The 12,239-nt window shown below is 40.7% G+C and overlaps 1 long non-coding RNA gene across 3 annotated transcripts in view; it reads right to left on the bottom strand.

Moving 5' to 3' along the window:
* Window positions 1-12,239, bottom strand: part of LOC117346941 — a 174,940-nt gene that overhangs the window by 11,678 nt on the left and 151,023 nt on the right. Inside the window, exon 1 of one of the 3 annotated variants that reach the window (XR_004536687.1) lies at window positions 10,812-10,930. The exons of 1 other annotated variant lie outside the window; for it this stretch is intronic. This is a non-coding gene — a long non-coding RNA (uncharacterized LOC117346941). Of the gene's footprint in view, window positions 1-8,154; window positions 8,291-10,811; window positions 10,931-12,239 lie in introns of those variants that run through there. One more of the 3 variants, XR_004536686.1, reaches the window with a different exon arrangement.

A 12,239-nucleotide genomic window follows, 5' to 3' on the forward strand; every position in this document is an offset into this window, starting at 1 on the left:
TCATTCAAATGATTCACCTTTTCTATCGCAGTATCGCTTATTCCAAATTTATAATATCCTGGAAGTAGAAAAGTCATTTAAGTATTATAATTTAGGGCATGTGGTTTCATTGTCATGATGTCCAGAATTCTTTTTTTTTTTTATTTTATAAATAAAACAGAATTTTACCTTGTACGTTTCCAAAAATATTGATTGTGACATATTTGCTCTGCAACACTGGTATTCATATTCAATGCATATTCATTGGGGAAATCCTGAAAACCCGACTGGAATACGGCTCTCGAGGACCGGAGTTCCCTACCCTTGCTATAGGTGGAATGTGACTTAAGCACTGCTAAGCATAATTCTACAAAAACTTAGGTGCCTGAAATATAGGCCCTTAAAACGCAGGCATATGTTTCAGGTGCCTAAATTAGATTAGAAAAAGAAATTAGATTGCAAGTTCACTAAAGCCAGAAAAAGGGCACATATGTAAATCGCTTTGTTCCTCAGAAAGGCAGTACATCAAATCCATTCCCCTTTTCCAATGACAGCCAGAAAAACATGCTTCGTTGTGAGTGACTTTGGCCTCCTTTTAATTTTTCTGAGAATTTACAGACTCCCGAGGCAGGATGTATTGTCAAAGCATGAGCCATGTTGAGTCTACATTGTCAGATGGTCTGTGATTGGTGAACTTTCATCTCATTAGAGGACGTTTTCTGCCAATCGGGATTCTTTTCCATTTCTTATTTGGTCATTTCCACTGTGTTTGTTTTCTGATATTTACTTATTGCCCAATTAGTGAACATTTCTTTCACTGACAAAGTGAGCTGTTTCCAAAAACACTAGGAATAGGGGGCATGCAATATAGTTACTAAGTAGTAGATTTAAAACAAACCAGAGAAAGTATTTCTTCACAGTGTGTATTAAAACTCTAGAATTTGTTGCTGGAGAATGTGGTGAAATCAGTAAGCTTAGCAGGGTTTAATAAAGGGTTGGATAATTTCCTAAAAGAGAAGTCCTTAGGCAATTATTGAGATGGCTTTGGGGAAATCCACTGCTTATTCCCAGGATAAACAGCATAAAATCTGTTTACTACTTGGGACGTAGCTTGGCCACTGTTGGATACAGGATACTTACTGGGCTTGATTTTTATTTATTTATTCAATTTTCTATACTGTTCTCCCAGGAGAGCCCAGAATGGTTTACATGATTTTATTCAGGTACTAAAGCATTTTTCCCTATCTATCTTGGTGGACTCACAATCTATCTAATGTACCTGGAGCAATAGGGGGATTAAGTGACTTGCCCAGGGTCACAAGGAGCAGCGTGGGTTTGAACCCACAACCTCAGGGCACTGAGGCTGTAGCTTTAACCACTGCACCAATCTAGAAATCAAAATGTAGTAAAAGTGGGTCAAGTACAGGACAGTCAAGCCATTGTGACATCACTGATGAGGTTGGCTCTTAGGCATTGGTGGAACGAGGCATTGTGATGTCACAATACCAGCTCTAGTTATCAAAGGCTGAAGCTTTTCACACTATTTATTTATTCATTTTTCTATACCGTTGTCCCAGGGGAGCTCAACACAGTTTACAAGAGTTTATTCAGGTACTCTAGCATTTTCCCTGTCTGCCCTGGCAGGCTCACAATCTATGTAATGTACCTGGGGCAATGGGGAGATTAAGTGACTTGCCCAGGGTCACAAGGAGCAGTGTGGGTTTGAACCCACCACCCCAGGGTGCTGAGGCTGTAGCTTTAACCACTGCACTCCACTCTCCCCTTTGATTTGTCTCACTATGGCAGTTTTTATATCTTCTAAAGCTCAGTCCTCAATTTATTGAATAATCTACAACTGTGGCTGTCGTGTCCAGCTTGTTTCAGAAATGAATGCATTTATCCCCCCATTTTTACAAAAGTGCAAAAGTGGGTTTTTAGTGCTGGCAAGCACGCTGAATGCTGTGCACTGTTTTGATAGGGATTCTGGCTGGCGCTAAAAAACGCTTCCACGGTTTTGTAAAATGGGGGGTGGTTAAATTTTAATTAACTATCCACTTAATACCATGCGCTGTCGCACAAATCTCCAATGCACTCTTGCCAAGTTTGCATAGATTTAAACCAGGATCTCAAGTGCTCACAGCCATAGTATTGATATAATTTTCAAAATCAATGGCCGATACCGTGAGCTATCATTGATCCCCTTTTTTTATATACTGTATATATTTTTTTCCCTATGCCTGTGTTACGTGCATTTTACTCATCTATTGATTTTATCATAAATTAATTATAAATATATAAATATATAAATTTTTCTTTTTGCTTTGCTAATCCATGTAGTATAAGTTCACTTAGCTTTTTATTTTTTCTTGTTCTTTGTATTTCGCCTGTCATATATTTCTCCTCAGTATTTTGTTCTCACTTCCTTTGTATTCAATTTTCTCTCTACGGAAGATCTCCGTTTCGCACCCAAGCTTTACCACGGGGCTTCGTCAGGAAAACGACGACTTTCACCCGTTATTTGCTCTCAACACGAAGTCTCTAATGAGAGTCTCAAAGCAATTGTGAGAGCTTGTTTCTTATCGGTGTGAACAGCTTCAGAGAATCGGAGAGCTCAAAGAAAAATTTATATATTTTTATATATTTATATATTTATAATTAATTTATGATAAAATCAATAGATGAGTAAAATGCACGTAACACAGGCATAGAGAAAAAAATATATATATAAAAAAAGGGGATCAATGATAGCTCACGGTATCGGCCATTGATTTTGAAAATTATATGGCTGTGAGCACTTGAGATCCTGGTTTAAATCTATGCAAACTTGGCAAGAGTGCATTGGAGATTTGTGCGACAGCGCATGGTATTAAGTGGATAGTGAGTTTCACAACAGTAGATTGAGTGGTAAATTTTAATTAAACCAAGTAAAAATGTTTTAGTGCCTATATTTCAACTTCCATATTAAAGGAGGAAGTTATCAATATGGACTGCCATTATAACAGATTATTTTTCCACAGGTCATATTATTTGAACAGAGAGGCCCAATTAAAACCTTGTTGTTCGGAAAATTTATCGAGAAATACTAATACATCTCCAAGACCAGATCTTACTTACAGATGCTAAGCACATGGGTGTGACTGTTCATGACTGTTGCATAACTGGACTGAAAAGGAACAGGCTTTCCAATAAAGGCCCCAGTTCCAAACTACTAACAGATTCAGATCCTCTTCCAAGATAAAACCTTTAAGGCTGCCATTTATTTGCATTCCTGTATCTATAACTTTTTTTTGGTGGGTTCATTTTAAGTCCGGTATATTGCATCTGTTACTAATGGAGTTTTATAAATATTTATGTGGCATTTAGTTAAATCTGTTCAAAGGTACACAGGGTACAATTACCAGAGAAAAGGCAGAAATCAAATTTAACAATTGGAAATGGGAAATACTGAGTAACTTATGTCGCCAGAGATGCTAGCACCATGAGAAAGTCACAAAGTGAGCCATCCAAAATGGCTAGTCCTTAGCACCATTCCTGGTCATTCCAACAGAGGGTCACCAGGGGAATTGAACCTGAGCTCCTAGTTCCCAACTAGCGCTGCCCGATTCAGGGGAAAAAAATTCGATTCGATTCAGCCTATTGAATTGGTTTTTCGATTCGATTTTCCTGCCCAATTGGGTGTTTTTTTTTTTGTTTTTTTTTTTCAAACATCCTGGTGGGTTTATTTTAAAGCTTCTACACCCCCTTTGCCCTCTCCTACCCACACTGGTGCTGTGGTGTAAACAAAAAAAAGAAACAAAAAGGACTTTTCCTCTCTCTGTTAAATCCTAGCTCACGTTTGCGGTCCAACACCAGCTCTGGAAGGATACACATTTCAACTCTGACATATTGTAATCACAAAACAGAAAATAAAATGATTTTTTCTACCTTTTGCTGTCTGGTTGTCTTCTGATAACTCGCTTCTTTCTTCTTTCTCCGTGCTAACCATCCATCTTCCATTTGTGTCCTCCCCTTCCATTTCCATTCCTTTCCCATGGTCTGGCATCTGTCTTCCCCTACCCCCCTTCATGCCCTGACATCTCTCCCTCCATGGTCTAGTATTGCCTTTCCTTTCCCTCCCTCCCATGGTCTTGGCATCTCTTTCCTTTCCTTTCCCTTCCTGGGATTCCTTATCCCTCCTTCCCTCTCTCCCCAATTGGGTGCAGCAACAGCATTTCTCTTCCCCCTTCCCCTCTCACTCTCGTCCTCCACTGCTCTCCCCCTCCTCCTCCACTGCTCTCCCCCTTCCCCCATCCACTCTCCTCCTCCACTGCTCTCCCCTCAGTCCTGCTGCAGCTTTCCCTCTTCCATTTTAAGTCCATCAGCACTCTCCTCTGTTCCCAATCCAGTAGCACCTCTCCTTCTCCCCTCCCTCCTCCACTCAGCTCCAACAGTACCTCTCCCTCCCCTCTACTTCCATTTCCCCCACCAACTAGCTGCAGCACCTCTCCTTTCCACCCCCAGGGCAAGCAGCACCTCTCCTCTCCGACTAGCAGGGCTCCTCTCCCTTCCTTTTCCCTCCCCTCTGACTAGAAGCAGTACCTTACCCACTCACCTCCCAGGTCTAGCAGCATCACTCCCTCCTCTCCTCACCTCCTATCAGCCCCCTCCCTCTTGTCTCCCAGGTCCATCGGCACCACGCCCCCCTCCCGATTAACAGGCTCTCACTGGCTTGTGGATTCCCCGGCCTGACTCGGCACAGCCTGAAGTTGTGTTTGACTCCAGTAAAGAAAGTACAAAAGAAAAAAAAACAGGCGATTTTTCAAACCCTCCCCGTAACACTAGCCTGTATTAGCAGCTGCACCGCTCTCTCCTTCCGTAGCTTTAGCGAATCAATTCCCTTCTGCAGCCTCAGAGCCTCTACTAGGCTGTCCCGCCTCCGAGGAAGAAGGAAGTTACATCATCAGAGGTGGGACGGCCTAGCAGAGGCTCTGAGGCTGCAGAAGGGAATTGATTCGCTAAAGCTACGGAAGGAGAGAGCGGTGCAGCTGCTAATACAGGCTAGTGTTACGGGGAGGGTTTGAAAAATCGCCTGTTTTTTTTTTCTTTTGTACTTTCTATACTGGAGTCAAACACAACTTCAGGCTGTGCCGAGTCAGGCCGGGGAATCCACAAGCCGGTGAGAGGGTTTTAAAAAAAAATGTTTTGAGTGGCAGGATTCGTGAGCGCGATGACAGCCGGGCACGGGGAGGTTAGGCCCTGAATCGGAGAGGCCGATTTTTTTAAAAATACACATCGATTCAAATCGATTCACCCAAAGTGAATCGGTGAATTGATTCGAATTGGAAATCGGGCAGCACTACTCCTAACCCATTTCTCTAGCTACTAGGCTACTCCTCAACTGCTATCTGCTTAGATAATGGGTCTTTCTCCAGTAGGCCACTGGGTTTTTTGTCTCAGGGGAGTGTAGAAAAGGTAGTCTGGCAGAACAGCACTGGACTCTTTCTTTCTGTTTTTGGATGGGGGAATGACATTTCAATATATTACATGTCTGGTAAAAAATATAACAATTGTTTTTTTAGCCAAAACAAAAGAACATAAGAGTTGCCCCACTGAGTCAGGCCAAAGGTCCATCTAGCCCCAAATCCTGGTTCTATCAGTGGCCAATCCAGGCCACAGGTACTTGGCAGAGTCCCAAAAATTAGCAAGACTCCATGTACCTATCCTCAGGGATAAACACTGGTTTCTTCTGGGTTTACTTTAATAACAGTTTATGGACTTTCCTTATGGGAATTTGTCCAAATCATTTTAAAATTTGGCTACGTTGACTTCTTTTACCACTTGCTTCGGCATTAAGTTCCAGAGTGTAACTGTGCCAAGTGGGAAAAAAAATTTTCTCCTGTTTGTTTTCAGTGTGTTACTATGTAAATTCAGGAAGTATCCCTAGTCGTACCTTTTGAGAGAGTAAAGAATCAATTTGGGTTTATCATTCCACTCCACTAAGGAATTTTAGGTAGGTACTACATTTCTGAGCTTTACTGAACCAAAAGAAATTAATGGCTGTGGAGACAGACCATGCCATTTCCTCCTAAAATTGGGACTCGTACATCAGCCATTCCAAAATCCATTTTTTCCCATTACAAATAATAATCATGACATTATTCAGTTGGGCAAATATTGGCCGCAGCTTTATTTCATATTATTTTCAAACATTAATTTCAAAAACTTTTATAAGCATAACCAAACTCCACACTTAACCATATGGGATTTACCTCCAAGAACTAATCGGTATCGACACTAGCTCCCTTATCCCAACCTTTCTCGTAACTCCCGGTGACTTACGGTATCGTCAAGCCACCTCAACTCGTGGCGGTGTCGCCCATGAGGACATATTTACAATTCATCATCATAAGTCTTCCTATTCAATCTGCCTCTAATAAAGGCTCTGCCCTTAGGCCTCCCCAACCTACTAGCTGCGACCGACACCCCACCCCAAATTCCCAAACACTGCCCATCTTTCACCCCCTCCTCTTTACATCCCGAAGCAGTGGGAAGGAGGGAAAGCTCGAATTCCTTTACTCTCCTCCTTTGCTTCTTAATTTTGCCCGCCAATTTCTTTTTTTCTCTTTCCCCTTCTATAGCTCCACCCCTTTTCTTTTTCCCCCCAAATCCTCACACTCCTACCTTCCAATCAACTCGATTCCTTGTTACTATCCCCTTTCCTCCTTTCCACACACCTCCCCCCCATTCCAACTCCCTTTCCCAATTTAAATTGCAGGCTTTGATGTCACCCAATGTTAGTGGCCACCCAGATTAACTGCGTGGCCTTTTTTAGTCACTTAGGGCCTGATCCTAAAAATGGTGCCTAACTCGTAGGCACTCAGGCGCAGCTGTCAATCATCCACTAGGCATTGTTTATAGAATTGCACCTAAGCATTCTTATGCGCATTGCATTCTTAGGTGCACTGCCATTTAAGCCAGGGTTTTCTTGGTCTAAAAGAGTGCACCTAAGTGAAACCACACTCAGAATCCACCCCAAATCTGCCTACTTGCCGGTAGACACCTCAGTGTAGATGCCTACCTCAGAGTGGTAGGCACCTACTGAGTTAGGCTCCTCCTCCTCCTAATAATAATAATAATAATAATAATTTCTATAGCGCTATTAGACATACGAAGAGGTGCTGAAAAGTTCTCAGCCCAACCAAGAAGAGAATGACGTGGATATGGATCAATCAATAATCTGAAACAATGTAAGAACAAAGAACTTTTCAGCTACAGTGGCAAAATAACACTTAGAATTCAGGAAGTTGGTTGGTTGGTCTGAGAACTTTTCAGCACCCCCTCATATGTAATAAAAGTGAGCCAAGTATAGGACAATCAAGCCACTGTGACATCACTGAGGAGGTTGGCTCTTATTGGTGGAATGAGGCATTATGATATCACAATCTCAGCTCTGGCTACCAGTGACTGAGACTCTCCACACTACAAGAGGGTGTTGAAAAGTTCTCAGCCCAACCAAGAAGAGAATGACCTGGATATCAAGTTTCAAGTTTATTAAAATTTTGATATAAACGCAATATCAAATATTTTCAATGCGTTTAACAATAAAAAATTTGGGGGGAGGACAAAATAAAACAATTTAAACAGGTAAACATACAATCGATATACACAATTAATTAGTGATACATAGGGAAAAAGGAGTGAACTACAATTGTTAAAGAAAAACAACATCAGGAGGGTAATTGAAAATGTTTTACAAATAAAGCTAGGTTTAAAAGTGAAAGGGAGAAGTTGTGACCTATATATACCTAGATCTGGTTAGATATAAGTATTTGAACCTGAAATTGTTGATAAAAGAGTTATCCTGTTTATGACTCAAATGCATCTTTGTATAGGTGGCTTTTTAATGTGCTTTTAAATTTTTCTAAGGAAGTTTCACCACGCAGATAAATGGTTCAATCAATGATCCGAAACAATGTCAAAACATAGAATTTTGTTTCTGCAAATAGGAACATTACGAAATAAGATAACACTCTTTTCAGCTACAGAATATAGGAAGCTGGTTGCTTGTATGCAATCCCTGCTCACAAGAGCTTACAATCTAGTCAAGCAGACAAACTGGACAAGAAGGTGCATCAATACACAGTGCTCAGGTGAGGGAATTACAGAGGAAATAATAAGACAGATAATGGTGCTTACCTTGTACCTACCGGCTAATTATTATTTTTTTAATGTTTAATTGGTTTCTAATGGTCAATTATCAGCTTTGACTAAGCCAATTAAAAAAATTAAGTTTCACGGTATACAACCGTTTCTTCAGTGCTTCCTGACTCCCACTTTCTTCACACAAATTGAATTGTTTGCTCGTACGATCTCACCAGCGTCCTGAAGAAACGGTTATATACCGTGAAACGTTGGCGAGTAAACAAGTTGCCACTTAAAAGTTTTACAACAGCTAGAGAACATCTCAGTCCCACGTTTAAAATTAGCATAGTGGCAATTGTAGATTCTCCACCAAAGTTTTTTCTGCCGATGATGTGGGTGGAGGAGGCTTGAGCGTTTATGCCCGACGGAACAAGCCTGAAGCTTTTTCTTCCGTTGAGATAATACTCTCAGCCTAACAAGTGGAGCAAGTTTTTTTATTGGTATTTATTTATTTCTCCACTTTTATTCTTTGTAGCTTTATTTTTTATATACATCACTTTAGCGTTTCCATCTTTTATAGCATTTTTTTTTAACATTTTGCTACCAGTCAGCTGATTTTCACTGTTACAATGTTTTTTTAAATGGTATGATCTTTTAAAGTCCAGCGCGGATCTCTGTCTGATTGGAGGATGTTTTTTGACATCACTACATCTTTAACGTGCTGACGTCTTACCCCTTTAAAAATTTTGAACTTGGCGTTAGTTTTGCCGTCACACAGAGATTGAGAGCGTCTTTTTAAAAGAGAAGCCTGCGTGACAAGTGCTGTTGTGTGTTTAACACTATTAAGGCATTTTTAAGGTCTATGATATGCGTTTAACATTCAAGTAAGAAGTTTTTTGTTTGAATTTTTTTAGATACACTCCGTTTATTGCCGTCTTTCCCTAAGTATGGTTGATTTCACAGCTCTTTGGTTTCCTGAAGCAGTATAACGAAATGTGGACACATTAGGAACCGAGAAACCAAACTTCAGCTAAGTGCTTTTCACCTGCCACATGTTTTGGTTTGTTTTTTTAAATTGAGAGTTTCACCATTAATCATTTTTGAAATTTTTTTTTAAAAGCTTAAAAGTATGAAGGATTAAGCAATGATTGGGTGGTGAGGTGCCTGGGGGGGGGGGGGTCTATGTGGAATTTAGGAAACACCTAAAAACATATCTGTTCCTGAAATATTTAGGCAACTAACCTGTACAATCCTACTCCACAATAACTGATCTCTAGCGCTGTTAATAACTAGCTTTTAACTTTGTTAATTCTACTTAATTTGTAACATCTTTTAACCATTGTAAACCGCATAGAACTTCATGGTCATGCGGTATATAAACTGTTATTATTATTATTATACCCTCTGTTGTGCCCCTTCATGTCTCTGAGCTATTCCTATCATATATAAAGTTGGTATTACAAAAAACTTCATTATTACCTATAGATGGAAGTGTTTTTGTCATGTAATTATGCCATTAGCACATGAGCCTCTACTGCCATCTATTATATAGGCAGTAAGGGCTTCTGCGAAAAGTACACATTAATTGATTAGTGTGTGGCAATGTATACCCTAGAGGAAAGGAGGGACAGTGGAGATATGATTTAGACGTTCAAATTCTTGAAGGGTATTAACGTAGAACAAAATCTTTTCCAGAGAAAGGAAAATGGTAAAACCAGAGGACATAATTTGAGGTTGAGGGGTGGTAGATTCAAAGGCAATGTTAGGAAATTCTACTTTACGGAGAGGGTGATGGATGCCTGGAATGTGCTCCCGAGAGAGGTGGTGGAGAGGAAAACGGTGACTGAGTTCAAAGAAGCGTGGGATGAACACAGAGGATCTAGAATCAGAAAATAATATTAAAAATTGAACTAAGGCCAGTACTGGGCAGACTTGCACGGTCTTTGTGTGTATATGGCCGTTTGGTAGAGGATGGGTTGGGGAGGGCTTCAATGGCTGGGAGGGTGTAGATGGGCTGGAGAGGTTTTGACAGAGATTTCGGCAGTTGGAACCCAAGCACAGTACCGGGTAGAGCTTTGGATTCTTGCCCAGGAATAGCTAAGAAGAAAAAATTAAAAAAAAATTTAAATTGAATCAGGTTGGGCAGACTGGATGGACCATTTGGGTCTTTATCTGCCGTCATCTACTATGTTACTATGATACTATGTAGCTGTGTTAATCAATTAACACAGAACAGACTTATTCTCCAGCTCGTAGACCCACCCCAGAGCTAAAAAAAAATAAAAAAAATCTTATTTTCTAGCATGGGGGGTAACCCACACATATCACGCACCCTGCAGTAAGTTATTTTATGTAGCAGTAAGCAACTTTGTTAAAGGGTTCCTTAAATTGTTTTGACTAGGTTTAATAGTTTGTAGTATAATGATCTGAGGATAATTTAGCTCTTAACACCACCAGTTATTCAGCCCAAAAAAATCACAAAAAAATTAAACAAAGGAAATAGGAAAAAATTAAAACTTGCTTAAATCTATTTTTGTGATACAATATTTACCTTAGAAGGAAGGGTATGATTGTAAACACACGCACACCCTCCAAAATTTGGTTTAAGCTCCAAAGCTTGGCAAGAAAGATATTGCACAATTAATATATCATCACCTGAAATAAGATCTTTTTTTTTTCTTAAGAAAACAGGTGCTTCCTCTTAAACCTACCTAACTTTGATCCATGCACTCTTTAGGATCTTATCCATCAAAACTTGCCCTGGATAAACAGTAAATCTCATCTCTCACTGTCGTTTCCTACAGTCCTTTCAGTTGACAGTGAAAGGCTGAACTGTTTCAACTCCGCTGCAGCGTCATGAATGGAAAAGGAAGTCTGCCTTTCACGAGCGCTTGAAAAGTCCGCTTGTGTTTATGCGGGGCTCCTTTTGACAGGTCTCAACAAAAATGTCTCTGCATCCTTTCACTGCACAGGGGAAAGTACAAACGCATATCAGGTTGCTAAAATACCAGTTTTGGAGAAAGTCTGTTTTCACTGGTTTTAGAAAGAAAACAGCATAGAAGGGAATGAATTCTGGAGTTTGCAGCAACTTAAATGATATGCACTGAATATATTTATCAAAGAAAGTTCAAAATAATCAAGTCGGTGTCAGGTCAAAAGCGCACCGGACAATTGAGCGCAGCACGGAGGCGCGTGCCGCAGAAAATTATTGTTTTTACGGCTTCGACGGGCGTGGGCGTGGGGGGGAACCCCCCCCCACTTTACTTAATAGAGATCGTGCCGCGTTATGGGGGCGTTGTGGGGGGGTGTGGGGGGTTGTAACCCCCCACATTTTACTGAAAACTTCACTTTTTCCCTGATTTTAGGGAAAAAGTTAAGTTTACAGTAAAATGTGGAGGGTTACAACCCCCCAACCCCCCACAATGCTGGTGCGATCTCTATTAAGTAAACTGGGGGGGCTCCCCAACAAAACCCCCCGTCGGAGCCCCTAAAAACTGTAATTTTCTTCGGCGCGCGCCTCCGTCTTGCGCTCAGTTGTCGGCGCGCACCTTTGTCTTTCGCGGGGTTGTCTATGAACCAATCAAGTCAGTTGGTTTTAATATCCATACATCTAAATTGGCTCGCCCAAATTATACTTCACGCCTCTTCATACCTCCACTTTAGAAAAAAGCTCAAAACTCTACTTTTCAATGAACCAAATCCTTAATGCTCCCCTCTTCCGCCTTAACGCTCCCCCTCTCCTCATTAGTAAACAGATCGAACTCTCTTCTCTGCATCAGACCAATTCCTTCTCCCCCCCCCCTCAACACGGCCCCCAATGATCCCTGCCCCCTCCTCTCATACAATATGCTTTGCTCCCCCTTCTCTCAAATTCAATTGTGCTCTTATACGGTAAATACCGTTTATGCTCTGTATTAGTCCTTCCTTACTTAAATTGTCAATGTAAACTAGTTTGACCCTTTGATTGTCTTGTTATGTTCTTCTTTTTCAACTGCTCTGTATGTAACTCATCTATTTGTTGTGAACCGCCTAGAACTCCCTGGGTATGGCGGTATACAAAAATAAATTATTATTATTATTAAATTAGCAACCAAAGGAAGCAGGAACCCAGTAGAATTGTGTCACAATTTATTTTCCAG

Source organism: Geotrypetes seraphini, chromosome 12 (assembly GCF_902459505.1).
Source record: "Geotrypetes seraphini chromosome 12, aGeoSer1.1, whole genome shotgun sequence".
Taxonomy (NCBI): domain Eukaryota; kingdom Metazoa; phylum Chordata; class Amphibia; order Gymnophiona; family Dermophiidae; genus Geotrypetes; species Geotrypetes seraphini.